Source organism: Lygodium microphyllum, chromosome 10 (genome assembly GCF_053477565.2).
Source record: "Lygodium microphyllum isolate KBCC chromosome 10, Lygodium_microphyllum_v1.1.10, whole genome shotgun sequence".
In the NCBI taxonomy this organism is placed as follows: Eukaryota; Viridiplantae; Streptophyta; class Polypodiopsida; order Schizaeales; family Lygodiaceae; genus Lygodium; species Lygodium microphyllum.
The window spans coordinates 75,689,450-75,704,413 of record NC_141144.1 but is presented as its reverse complement, the minus strand read 5'-3'; positions in this window follow the sequence as shown (position 1 = coordinate 75,704,413).

Sequence of the window (14,964 nt, the reverse complement as noted above, 5' to 3'; positions counted from 1 at the left end):
ATACACAAAGAGGATTCTTTATGCGAGAAGTTGATGGGGACGCCTGTCCTTTTCGGGCGTTTCATTAATTTAGTGTGTACATGGGTGATTCCATAGCGGGTGATTTCGCAAAATACATATTAAATTAATAAACGTTTATGAGTTTAGAGTGCGCACTCGTAATAAATTAAGGTTAGGATTTATTTCTAACCAGTTGATTTATTTATGTAGCTGAAGACTGCTAGGTATTCACTTTTGTCGGTTTAATTGTATTATTTTACTAACAATTGTGAATGCTTCAGTTGATGTGTAGAGATAGCAGCAGTGGCGGAGGAAAGCATTGGAGTCTAGCGAGTATTCAACCTATGGATTATATTTTGATAGGCACCACGCCTATATTTTGTTATGTCTATTGAGGCATCGATTATTTATCATTATTTTGTATGCGCCTATGCGCACGGATATGTTATTTCTATTTGGACATTGTGTTGGGCGTGCCAGACTCTATGGGCACCGTCCATTAGCTTTATTTCTATTTTTGTAAAAGCAAACTCAAAAGCTAAAAGCTTGTCATATTTTTGTAAATTGGGCTATTATTGAGCATGAAGATGGAATATACATAAAATACATGCTTTATGAAGCACTCACACAAGGCATGGGGGGAGATTGAACCCAATTGGTCTCTTGCTCTTGTCGTTCATGCTTTTTATATTGTAATTTGTGCAAAAAGGTAGAGTTCATTGTTCTTGGGGACCTTCCGGGATTCACTACGTGAGCATACAGTGACCGATCTGCGCACCAAGAATAGTTTTTCCTTCTCGTATGCCATTGAAAGTACGGAATTTGAAACTTCTTTTACTTATCTTTGATTCCTTGTGGATAGTTTGAGCTTCAAGAGCTGCATCGATGGTACGTTGAATCAAATCTTCAGCTTGAGGTTCTTCTTTGTCGGTAGACGCTCTTTGTAAATTTGCCAGTTGAGCTTGCAATGCTTGCCTAGCCCTTCGTACTTCTTCCAATTACATCATGATTAAGTCCAGCTTTTGCTCCATTGTAGGCTCAGATAGGTTGCCTTCAGCCCCATAAGATCATCCATATGTGGTTCCGTCATCCTGCAAAACTCAAAAGACCTTTCTCACTCAAAATCAAGTTAGCGGGATGAGCGTAGCTCAAGTTCGGGAATACAAGGCTTATGTGTTTTTGGGTATAGCTTTCTCAATCTTCGGAAAATCTGCGATTTATCCTTCTTCTATGCTGAAAATGCTTTAGCAAACCTGCGTATGGGTAGAGTACCTTCCAATGAACAACTTTGCAGTTCGGAGTTTCTGCGCAGGAACAGTCCTTCTAGGAGTTTTGAGCACAAGTCAATTCTGACTCCAGTTGACTAGTCTGACTTGCAGAGTTGCAGACTTATGTGACTTGCAGAGTTGTAGACTTGCAGAACTTAGTTGATTTACAGAACTTGCAGTACTTGACCTGCTTTACGAGACTTGCAGAACTTCAACTTGATACACTTGTCAAATCTGACTGACTGTGTGTGACCTGGAATTTGTGACTTGTAGGATTGATTTGCCTTAGAGGACTAAGATTAATTGATTAAGCTTAAGACTTAATCAATAGAAAACGGCGTAGATCATGGGGAGGGGCCGTTTTTTATGACCTCGCGTGATTTTCGGAGGTCCTCAGAGGTTTGGCAGATTAGATTCGAAGCTTAAAGCTTCTCTGAAGGTCTCTAAGCTTTAAAGCTTAAAGCTTGAAAAGTATGGAATTGATGACTTATCTCTCTATGTAGCCACGACTTAATGAAGGAGATGAAAGAGTGGTCCTCCGCCTCTGTAGCCCGGTCCTTCGCGATCCAATAACAGAAACAGGAGTTCTTGATCGCCAGAAGTCTGCCTGTATCGACGATTCGCGACGAGATTGACCGTAGAGCCCGATCGTTCTAGGAGCTCCGCCTTCGCACGAGATGGGTAGCGATTGGAAGCTCTTGATCTCAGCTCCGCTCTGATACCACTGGTGCGCAGATCGGACGCTGTATGCTCGCGTAGTAAATGCCGGAAGGTCCCCAAGAACAATGAACTCTACTTTTTGCACAAGTTACAAGGTAAAAAGCATGAACGACAAGAGGAAGAGACCAATTGGGTGCAATCTCCCCCCATGCCTTGTATGAGTGCTTCACAAAGCATGTATTTTATGTATATTTCATCTTCATGCTCAATAATAGCCCAATTTACAAAAATATAACAAGCTTTTATCTTTTGAGTTTGCTTTTACAAAAATAGAAATAAAGCTAATGGACGGTGCCCAAAGAGTCTGGCACACCCAATACAATGTCCAAATAGAAATAACATAACCGTGCGCCCATGCGCATACAAAATAATAATAAATAATCGATGCCTCAATAAAAATGCATGGCAAAATATAGGTGTGGCGCCTATCAGAATATAATCCATAAATCGAATACTCGCTATCCTCCAATGCTTTCCTCCGCCACTGCTGCTATCTCTACACATCAACTGAGGCATTCACAATCGTTAGTAAAATAATATAATTAAACCGACAAAAGTGAATACCTAGCAGTCTTCAACTACATAAATAAATCAACTGGTTAGAAATAAATCCTAACCTTAATTTATTACGAGTGTGCACTCAAAACTCATAAACGTTTATTAATTTAATATGCATTTTGCGGAATCACCCGCTATGGAATCACCCATGTACACACTAAATTAATGAAACACCCGAAAAGGACAGGCGTCCCCATCAACTTCTTGCACAAAGAATCCACTTTGTGTATGAGCCCCGGTCAACAAAGTTTACGGAATCCACCGTAAAACCTCACGGAATCCACCGTGGCACGGAATCACCGTGGAATATGCCTCCTGGCATCATTTTTCATAAAAAAAGAAAGATAGGCAAAATTATGTACATCACGATCGTATAGTGGACAATCTGAAAACAACACTTTGAACTAGAAGAAGAAGAAGAAGGAGTGAACTGGGAAATTCTAGAGCAGGTATCATGGGGTTTTACCCCCCTTTCAAAGCCAACGGAGCCATCAAATTTGGATTCTAAGAAGTAGAGAGAAAGCTGTTGTTTGATCCATGTTTATGGTCTATGAGGGAGCTCCAAGAGATCTAATGCTTGGAGATTGCTTTTGAGTAGTGCAAACGAGGGATTTTAGGTTCTGTCAATACATATTGATTTGATTCATTGTGTTTTTTCTTTATCGTGTTTACCTCTTGTCTATTCTTTTTCTTTTCTTCCATCTCCTATCTCTACCTCCTTCCGTCTCTGATCCCTGATGAATGAATATGACTTTTTGACAAAAACCCCTTCGACATTAGTGAACCCAATGTGAAAGGTCGTTAGAAGGAAAGACAATATGGGAGAACCTTTGAGCACAATTTCTAGTTAGGTTTTGCAGTAGTTGGTGCAAAATATGAATATTCTTATGGAGGTACAACAACAACAAGAGGTGATGCAGGCTTTTTCTCAAACAGAAATTGTTGTGATGAATGCTCTGCAAGCAGTTGAGTGTGAGATGAAGTTATTCAATGGCATGAACATATCTGCATATGTACATACCTATGCTCAAAAGATGAAATTCTTTGGAGTGACTCAACTTGCATGGAATGACTGTACATGAATTGAAAGCACGAATTACTGAATTGTACATGCAGGATGTTGACTGGGTAGCTTTCAAGAAGACACTCAGGGAAGAATTTTACATTGAAGATACTAGTTTGATTATGCGCAAGACTTTTCACGAGTGGGTTTTACAACCCAATAAGGGTCTTGTAGCTACATAATCGTTAAGAGAATTTGAAAGTCGATTTGAGCAGTTAGATCTTGTAGAATAACAAGCTCTTGCAAGTCAAAAAAATGAATCGTTTTTACAGGGAGTAGATCCTAAGCTTCAAGAGAAGCTTGATGATTTGCTGGAGGATTAGACTCTAGAGACAGGTCTAAAAACAAATTGGATGCATGTCAAGGAAGTCGTTACTATACTTATGAAAAAGCACAGAAAAAGAGAAAGATTGCATGTCTCTAGCTTGTCCACTGTTACAGGCAAAACAGTTGATGTATCTAATAAGCCACCCACTTCTATGGCTAAACCTATGTTTGTATCTGCCATTGTTCCCATAGTTAGGGAAGATGTATTAAATGAATTGGTCAAAGGCATGCAAGATCTTCAATTGAAGGTCACAAAATTGGATGAAAAGGACAAGAGGAAAGGGGATAGGCAGCAGCCCCCCTAAGCCAGGAAAAAGATGTATGTGGTGTGATAGTTTGCAGCATGAGAGAAAGGATTGATTGTGTGCCTATCAAGAGGCCTTGGCATGACAGCTCATCTTTTGGAAAGATGGCAAGATCCATGCACAAGAAATGGGATTGCCTCTTACTTTGAATTTTGAAAAGAGAGGTATGTAGAAGTTGTTAGAAGACTTGGCTATCCGAAATGCTTATGCGACTGTATATGCTTCTACTTTTGGTCTACAATTGGATAGAATGCATGGCCAAGTGATGGTTGGTCTAAGTGATGGTTGGTCCGAAGGCTGAAATATGGACACATGCTTTATATGCAACTGAAAAGAGAAAAGTTACTGATAGTGAAATGTCTCATACAGGGCAAGACATTCGTGACATAACTGGTTGGGAATCACCGATAGATGCATATTTAGTGTATACATATTTAGCAAAGGTGCAAAACAAGGATGTACTTGTGGAAGAGAAAAGAGAGATGAAGATAATGCAGAGACATCTAAAAGAGTGACAAGAAGAAGTGTGGATCAGTCTAAAGCTACAAATCAGCCACCTCACGAGTATGTTATGGAAGAGGTCAATCAGGAGCAAAAATAGGATAGCAAACAAGAGGGCAAAAAGAAGGGCAAGCAGCCAGGATATAAGTTGAAGTCTACCATTGAGACAGCCACAAATCTTAAGAAGGTTCTTGAAGAACCGATCCTAAAAGGAAGTGTCGGTTTCTTGCTGATACCACTAGTGCATTGCTGCAACTTGAAGAGGAAACTAGTTTATTGGGTATTTGGGTTGAATATGAGCATGAAGTAAGTACTAGATTATCTATGAAAGATGATACTAATAAGTGGATAGCATGTGGAAAAGAGAAGAAAGTGGCTAAAAATACATTGTCTTGTAGCAATATGCATGGTGGAGTAAGGCAGATGCAACAAAATGGGGAAGAGAATCTAGGATTTATTCCACGTAGTCATTACACAAGAAATCATTGGGCTAGGGCTACTGAAATGGTAGTGAAAATAGGGGAACGTGAAACTCCTTGTGTTGCTGTGGGAGCTTTCGCTCAACCGCCAAGACCCTCGGACCGCTTATTATTTCAAGCGTTCCAAGCCGAGTACTAATGGCTACCTCTCACATAGCCGACGCGCCATCCATATCTACGGGTGTAGTGAGCTTAACTTGATGCCGTTTAAGTTACCTCCTCTCTCGCACACTCTGGTAGCTCCACGATCCAAGTGCAAGCTTCAAGCAAGCTCCATCCTCGAGCTCCACGCTCCAAGCTCCATTGCCGCGAGCAAGACAAGAGAAGAGAAGAGAAGAGAAGAAGAGAGGAGAAGATGGAGAGCTTCTCCTCCTCCGTCCCTCACCCTCACACACTCACTCCCTCACACTCCCACACTCCCTCTCTCAAGCACAAGCTCAAGCAAGCAAGAACAAGAAGAAGAAGAAGAAGAAGAAGAAAAAGAAGAAGAAGAAGAGGAGAGCTACTTTTGGCCACACACAAGAATGAGCTTCTCATTCACTTTTCAACTTTATATACAAAACCCTAAATCCCTTTTGGGCGGTCATCCCCTTTTTCCCTTTTTACATGGCTGGCTGTAACCTAGGTCCTTTTTTCCATTGTCCTTCTATCTTCCTAGCTTCCTTTCCACCGCCCGTCTACATTTATAAATTGCATGGGTGAGAGCCCAACGCTCTTTTACAAGATTTCAGGGTGCGCCTTTTTATTTTAAAATGCGACTTTCCCCTTTTGCCTTTGCCTTGGACTTTTAAGGTTGCCCTTGCGCTTTTGGCCTTTTCTCCTTTGCTTTCTTCAGTCGGGCTACCTTTTTCCCACCTTTGCCCTACATCTTTTCCACTTCCTTTTGCTTTCTTTGTGCTGGGGTTAACTACTTTCTTCGTGTTGGGGTTAACATTACCCCCCTCCTAGACGAGTGCCAGTCCCATGGCACTCACCGTCGTAAGTAGCAGGCTGTAGCATGCACCGAAGACGTGGGTGACAAGGACGCCTGTGGTTTCCATGGAGGAGTGTTGGTGGTGGTGTGGCAGAGGGTCCTGGGGGCCTGTTGGTGGCCAAGGTGGTTGGTGAAGGTTGTTGGAGTTGGTGGTAGGGCTATGCTGTGTTGGGGATTGCATTGATGGCCAGCACAAGTGTTGGTTTGTTGGGGATTCTGCACATGATGACTCTTTGCGGGCTTGTCGGATGGTAAGGGACAAGCATTCAAAGTTGAGTGTTGATGAAGAGCGAACAACACCTTATACCTGCAATTGGAAAACCTCACATGTGGTCTCTCCTTAGGGGTAGTGCTAGGCTTCTCATTGTGCACAAGACATCTTTTGATTAGTTTGGGAGACAGGTCGAACTCTAAGCAAGCCTAGAGTATTGTCCTGCACTTGAGGACCCAAACTGTGGATATACTTCGGTGCAGATATTATGTGAGTGCTCGTGCATACTTAGATATTACATAGTTAGAAGACCGTGGGCTAGTTTCTCATAACAATGCGTGGATGAAGCAAAGTTGTCCATGTGGAGAAGGAGTACACGTGAAGGTATATGAGACATCCTTTGCATTGTGACTGCACGATGTAGCATAATTGAATACAAGGACACCGCACTTTCAGTAGCTGTAAACTATTGGACTTGCTTGATGAGTACGATGCACTTTTCATGGCCAATCGTGCGGTGCTTATCACCACTGATTGCAATGGTACTAAGGTAGAGTGCAAAAGAAAATTGTGCAAGTGGGTCAGGGTGACAGGTCTAACCCTAGGCGAGACAAGCTCCCCAGGTATGTCCTGCCCTTGATGTGCCCTGAACAATTGTGGGTGATTGTAAGGGGCTAGGGGACTAGGGACGAAGCCGGTCGACCAAGGTCACCAGACGTACCTAATTTGAGGACCCCTAGGTGCTGTGATGTGATCGTGGGTGCTTCTTATCTTTCCATTCATTTCTTTTTCTTTTCTTTTATTCTTTTCTTTTCTTTTCTTTTCTCTCTTTTTTTTTTTGATTTGCCTGAGTACAACCATTACAATATGTTGAGGCTATCAGCCTTTCAATGGGTTGGAAAATGTCAAGCTTCGAAGGCTCAGAAAATGGATAGTACAATGATGATTGTGCCCTAGCCTCGTTGTTAGAGAAGCAGTTGGCAAAAGGGGGAGATACACTTGAGATATTGCAACCCTCCTTGTGGCACATGCGATGTGGGTACAATTGAGGTAACGACTGCCGTGAGCCAACTATAGAGCTTGACCTAGAAAGGGGGCGTGGTCCAGGAATGTGTTTTGGGCCATGCAATGTGGGTGGTTGGCAAGGGTGATTTGTGATTTTGGCAGGGTGGCTTTGCCGTGGCTCCTTGGGGGGTCAATGGTCTTGCGGTGATCGAGCATTGAACACTTTCGCCCAAAGATCTGTCCCATCCTGTATCCACTTGTCGCTTCATGAGAGTACAAGCATGGCATATGTCGCAACTATAATAAGCCAGTGCAATGCAAGGAGACATCACTTATCGGAATTCTATGGTGTTGACTTAGATATTTATCACCTGCGCTTGATTAGCTTTTTCCTTTGCTAAAGACGTGAAATATATTAAACGCAGATATGAAAAGTTCGTACAATTCGGGAACATGTCAACACTTAACAAGTCGGGAACACTTAACCATTTAAAAACAAAAAGTTATGGCCAGTTATCATTTGATAAGCCCTTTATGCATCATAGGCTACTCGATTTGTACGAGGCGAGGCGAGTCTGGGTGGCCGGGTGATTGGGGCTCTGCTGGTGTGGGGCTCCCATGGGGGTGAGCAGGGAACATGTCGGCCGGGACATGAATGGTGTAGTCCCGGCCCGCTACCATCTCCAGAATGTCTTTAAATAATTCATTAAATTCCTCTCTTTCCCGAGCTGCCCTTTCTGCCTTTGAGCATCTGGGGCCCGAGCGGGAGCTGGGAGTTCGACCACTAGTGCTGCCACCTGTTGCGCGTTTCGAGTCTCGACTTTCCTAACTCGAGGACTCTTCGGCCTTCGCCCTGGGCAGTGTCGCTTAGGGCCTCGCTTCTTGGCATACCTCTTGATGGTGGGCACATAGCGCTCCGGTGGAGGGGCGCGTGCCGCATGCTCCCGCCTTCTGCGAAGAGCGCCTTTGCATGCTAGATCTCCATGATTCTCCATGCGTTCCGCCACAAAAGGAAACCTGCAAGACGCACTCCAAGGGTCAGACCTTGATACAAGATACAACTGTTTGTATGGAAGGGATTTTAGTGTGGTTTATCAAGCGCATGTGACAAGAAGGGGAGGGGTGAGGCATGCAGTGTTTTGTCGTAATGGGATGGCCCCCATGATGATGTTCGTTTTGCCTCCAGCCATTAGCCAATATTGGCTTATGCTAAGTTGTGTGGACTGGTTGTCATGGAGTGGGATAGGGCACATCCTCGGAAGGATAGACCAAAAAGGGAAGAAGGTGTATAGAAAGGGGCTGCACCCTGTCTACACCATCAGTGTTGTTGGTCAAGGCTTCCTATGGCGGTAACGTGGGTTGCATGCCCTTCACTTGGAGGTGGGAATGGTCACACGGCTTTTAATTGTGTGATGAGAAGAGGACTTGAGGAGTTTAGCCTGTTAGAACCAACTCTTCTCCCTGCGCTTGACTATCATTACTTGTGTGTGTTGATATTGTTCATACAAGGTGACACAAGAATCAATGTTTATTTATATACATATTTATGAATCCATGTCACTTTACGAGGATAAGAACCAAGTGTAGAACTCGGGGTTGTACCGGAGCGTGGCACACGCATCTAGTATTCATGGTAGCTGACTTAATACTGATAGATATTTTGCCATGTCGAGTAGCATGGAACCTTGACCGAGTCTATTGGCAATATGTAGCTCCTCCTCAGTGAGAACCTTATCAATCAAAGGGCCCTGTAGCCTAGTCCCAGCTAAGTCCGTAGCCCAAATGTCAGTGAGCACTCGAAGGGAAGTTGGTGCCACGTAGGTTGGGTCTCTTTGAGACCGCCATTTGGCCAATCGCTCTTCTGAGACCGTCATGATCTGAGCCCCTACTTCGGCCATTACAATGCGGCTTTCGCACCAACGCTGCTCAAATTGACTCTGGCCTGCTGACAGTCGCTTTAGTAGCTCTATGTCTACGAGATTCGATTGGCAAAGCACTTCATTGAACGTGACGGTTAAGCGCAGTTCGTCAGCCTCCTTGTCAGGGATGAGTCGCATATGTTCATGCAGGAGCCTGTCGTAGTGCCTGTTAAGATGTTCTTGTTCTTCCCATGATAGAGGAAAGGTCAAGTAATCTCCAAGCTGCTCCTTGGGGATCATGCCCATGTCCGCAAGGACGTAGACACGCGCGACCACTTTGAGCTTAGCCTCCAACTCAGTTAAGCATTCTGCGACACTTCTATGTTCAACGAGGGCTTGCTCGGTTGCTATCTCATGCAAAGTTCTAAGAGTTTCCTTAGGCTTTAGCATGGCTGGGGGCTCAGGCCTAGATGAACAAGATTGGTCAACGCTAGGATTTCTTATGCTCTTGGGGTTCTCACGTTTCTCCTGAGGTTTTGCTGCTATTTTGTCATGGTTCTTCTCGGATGTGACTGGTATAGATTTGTCACCCTGTTGTGACAGCGTTGTATCCACTCTTGATTGATCAATGTGAGTTCTATTGTCAGTGGATAGAGTGTTGCAAGCAACTGTTGATGGCAACTATTGCTTTGGTTTGTCAGAGCACACAGATGTGTCTGAGGTTTCACCGCTATTAGGAGAGGCATCAGTGGGTTCATTGGTGGATGGACTCGATGCTTTATTCATCAACTCTCTAGCTCCCTTCTTCTCAATGTTCTTGGGGTCCACAACCACCTGCATCTGTTGTTGTTTTCTTTGCTTTCTCCTCTTTTTCTTGGTCAATGAAGGTGCCTCTCTCAACGACTCAGGACCCTAGGCTATATCAACCGTTGATGTGCTTGGTCGGGCCTCAGCATTTCCCTTCTCTAGTGTGTCCTTATGGGATATAGCCGCGGTTTGCTGAATAGCCTTGCCCGGTTGTGAGGGCACAACTGCCGCTCTTCTCGGAGAGTCCAGCTTTTCAACCAATTCCCTTGTGTTTAACTCCTCCGTCCTAGGCTTTAGGCACTTTGAAAGTGTTGGAGTTGTCGAGGGATTTGGTTGCGACAACTCCTCCACAGGTAAACTACTAAGGACATGTTCCACAAGGGGCATTGTCACTGCCAAGGGCTGTGACTGTTGTGGTCCTAATTGGAAGTAGTAGTAGCTAGTTTAGTGGTCTGGCTACCCTTGGTGGATTGCGGTGTCAAGTCCCTAGGGCGATCAGAAGTGGTTGTGTCTTTTGTTGGCCTTTGAGCACTCATATGTGTAGATCGGGCATGAGTTGATCTGGTCACACTAGGTTGCTCATGCATAATCTTGGGTCGAGAGCCACAGATGGAGCCATGTCCCACCTCTTGGACATTTTGAAGCTTAGATGGAAATAGAGATTGGAATTGAGCAGTTTTCCTTGACAACCGCTGTTGTGCTTCCTGTGTCCATTTGGAAAAAGAGGATGTAGGAGATCTAGGACTCTTAGGTGGACTTGGCACTCGCTGAATGATTTGCTCGAGGCTATTAGACGATTGTGCCATTTGCTTTGTTGAGCGATCAGCCTTGCCTTGAGCAATGTTGTGCCTTTGATGCTTGTTCTCCCCTTGGGGAATCAAAGGCTCCTTGGGCACTAACGATTCTTGTGCCTGCTCAATGGCTACGTATGACATCTGTCTATTTAGCATGCTAGGTTGGGGCTCTTTCCTTCGAACAATCATGTCTGGTTTCTTGCCTTGAGACCTAGAGTTTCTCTTAGATTTCCTCCTGTGCCATGCTTTTGGTGCACTCTGGCCTTCAACTGATAGAGGCGGTTTAGCAGGGGGTTTTGGTACCCAAATCCATTGGTTGCCTGCATAATACCCTTGAGAACAAAGCAACGCTTTGGATATCCATCGCGGCGTTGTGCTAGCTCTCCATCGATGCCTTCGCCTATAAGGCTTGGGCTTCTTTCGTGGTCTTCTACGATATTTGTGAGTCCAAACCCTGTCCTTGGCCTTGTCTCTTGACCTTCTTGTTTCTGGCATGGCCTCACTCACTGGTTCTCGTTGTTCGACCTGTGCTTGTATCAACTCTTCCAACAAGTCCTTGCCCTCGTTTGTAGGCGTGACTGTTATGTCATCACCTTCCTTGCCTTTCCCTTGAGGTTCGATGAGGTCACCCTTGCTAAAGGTGGTGACTATCCTCACACCCGGTAGTGTCAGGTGTATCCTCTGTGCTACATATTCAGCCTCACATTTGGTCGCCCTTTTAAAGGGTCTTCCTAGGAGGGTTTCTTTACGGAAACTAGCACCTTTTGGAGGAACATGAAATATGATAGGCAAGCTTTCCATTTCAATTGTCGCAAGGATTTTGCACTTCCCTATGAGTGCTTGTGGCTGTCCCCCATAAGGGCTAAGAGTTGCACTAGTCGGTGTGAGCTCTGGTTGGCCTAGTAGGGTCCATGATTCATAGCTCAAGATATTAAAATCTGCTCCTTCATCAATTAGAGCATCAATAGTATGCTCTCTTTTCGCGGTGAGTTTGACCCTAAGATAAGCAAGTGGTACTATGTCTCCATCTTCCGGGTCTTGGCCTATAAATTTAAGCCTTCTGACAGATGCCCTTGAGTTCTCAACTGCATGACCAGATGTGGATTCTCCACTGCTGCCTTGGATCGTCAGTGCAGTGCCATTCAAGGTACATCTCTCGTCAAGAGTGTCATGTCTAGTCATCTTCGCATTTGTAGCTTGCTGAAGTTGCATTTTGCTCTGACTAGACACGGTTTGAACACAATGTCTTTGTGTTCTCGTGGTGTAGCCTTTTTGCCCTTGATGGCTAGATTGGCCCATTGATGTTCTAGGGTCTCTGTTTCTCTCTGTTCGTGTATGGGCTTTTGGTTGCTCTATTGCAAGTGAGACTCCATGCTGGTGTAGAGCCATTACTTCACTAGGGTCTAATTTGGAAGACCTGTCACGGCGCTTGTTTTCTCTCCAACCTACTCGGGGGAGGTGCGGAGGGGGCAGAGCCCCCTCTGCGGCGGGGGTCCGGGGGGGCAGTCCCCTGCGGCCCGCAGGGCCATCACGGTAAAAGACATACACAATTTGGAGGACCGTTTATATCCAAATTTTGAACTACTTGCTCTAAGTTTCAGCCCGATGATGGATCTGTGATGTGCCTTTAGCTCTACGTAGCCTTCGGGGTCAATCTCGGGGTTTAGATGTGTCAAAATTTGTGTTCTAGGTACCTGTCCAATTTTGACAGTTTTCTATCGGATTCTCAGATGTCCGATTTTTAGGAGTGCGATTATCAGAATCGGACGTCCGATTTTGGGTTGGTCCGATCGGCCCAGTGGTCCAATTTTGCTCACGTTCAATTCTGGGAATCGGATCGAAAAAGTGATCCGATTTTCAGAGTGGTCCGATTCTGGACGGTCCGATTTTGGGTGGTTCGAGTATCCGAGTGTCCGAGTCGGACAGGTTGGTCCGAGCATCCGATTCTCAAAATCGGACGGGTTGGTCCGAGTGGCCCGAGTGTCCGAATCGGACCGGTTGGTCCGAGTGGTCCGAATCTGAGTGGTCCGAGTGCCACATGGCACGTCCGATCGGGCTAGTCCGATTTTGGGAATCGGACTAGACTGGTCCGACTCACTCTCAATCGGGCGGTCCGATTCTGGAAGTCGGACGGTCCGACTCCAGAACTCAGGTGGTCCGATTCTGGGAATGGGACCACTGCGAGTTGGTCCGACTGTGTCGGCGGTGGGCGCGATTCCCACGCGTTTGGCCCCTCCTTACTGTCTGCTACACACAATCACCACAGACTTCCTAGATCTGATTAGAGCACTTATTGGGAAGCACCAGACTCACCTGGAGCAGCACGAATCGTTGTCGCCTAGAAATCGGGGTAGTCCTTCCTCGTCTTGTGAACCAAAAGCTCTCTCTCTCTCTCTCTCTCTCACCAGGCAAACCAAGGAACTGAGGTCTATCCTGGCCTCCCAGGCCTCTTAAGGTCCTTTCCCAGCACTGCAGAACCTTACAGCTAGTTCCATGTCCCTGTCTCACCCAGAAACTTGAATCTGGTCCCCTGTTTTCCTGTTTTAGCCTGTCATACAGCAACAGAGAACCCTACTGTTTGCTTGTTTTTTTCTTTGTTTTTCCTATCCTAAATGCATCCAAATCACAAACTAAATACCTACACTACTCCATACCACAACATAAATCTCAAGAAAGCAAAAAACCTACTTGCCAAGGAGATCGAATACCCTCTTCAACCCCCTCGCTTCCTACCTATCTACCTCAAGCACCGGTCCAGGAAAACCCTACTCCAATGCTCGATTCGAAGTGCGCAAGCGCTCAAGGCTTGAATCCGTTGGTCTTGGCAACGGAACCAAAATGTGGGAGCTTTCGCTCAACCGCCAAGACCCTCGGACCGCTTATTGTTTCAAGCGTTCCAAGCCGAGCACTAATGGCTACCTCTCACATAGCCGACGCGCCATCCATATCTACGGGTGTAGTGAGCTTACCTTGATGTCGTTCGAATTACCTCCTCTCCCTCACACTCCGGTAGCTCCACGATCCAAGTGCAAGCTTCAAGCAAGCTCCATCCTCGAGCTCCACGCTCCAAGCTCCATTGCCGCGAGTAAGACAAGAGAAGAGAAGAGAAGAGAAGAAGAGAGGAGAAGATGGAGAGCTTCTCCTCCTCGGTCCCTCACCCTCACACACTCACTCCCTCACACTCTCACACTCCCTCTCTCAAGCACAAGCTCAAGCAAGAAAGAACAAGAAGAAGAAGAAGAAGAGGAGAGCTACTTTTGGCCACACACAAGAATGAGCTTCTCATTCACTTTTCAACTTTATATACAAAACCCTAAATCCCTTTTGGGCGGTCATCCCCTTTTCCCCTTTTTACATGGCCGGCCGTAGCCTAGGCCCTTTTTCCCATTGTCCTTCTATCTTCCTAGCTTCCTTTCCACCTCCCGTCTACATTTACAAATTGCATGGGTGAGAGCCCGGCGCTCTTTTACAAGATTTCAGGGTGCGCCTTTTTATTTTAAAATGTGTCTTTCCCCTTTTGCCTTTGCCTTGGACTTTTAAGGTTGCCCTTGCGCTTTTGGCCTTTTCTCCTTTGCTTTCTTCAGTCGGGCTACCTTTTTCCCGCCTTTGCCCTGCGTCTTTTCCACTTCCTTTTGCTTTCTTCGTGTTGGGGTTAACTGCTTTCTTCGTGTTTGGGTTAACAGTTGCTTTGCTTAACCATGGGTTTGAGATTAATGTCATTGAGCTTGGATTGTATGAGAATGGTGCATGGCCTGTGGACACTAATCATGGTTGGCATATGAGGGCTGCAAATAATTCTTCAAGGGAGCTCTATGCTCCATGTCCTAATGTAAAAGTGATAATTGGTGATGCGCAAGAAGAGAAACACTTCTTTGTGAAAGATAATTCATCATATGCAGTGATTTTGGGACAGCCCTATATTACAGGAGTGCATATGGAAACAAAGGTGCTTGATGATGGTTCTGCTTATGCAAGAGTCAGAAGCAAGGATAGGAGGAAAGCAGTCCAATTTCTTACTATTTGTGTTAATCATCCTAGAAATCAAGATACGCTTTGAGAGTCTCCTTTGCCTCCAAATGCAAGGGAATTCAAAG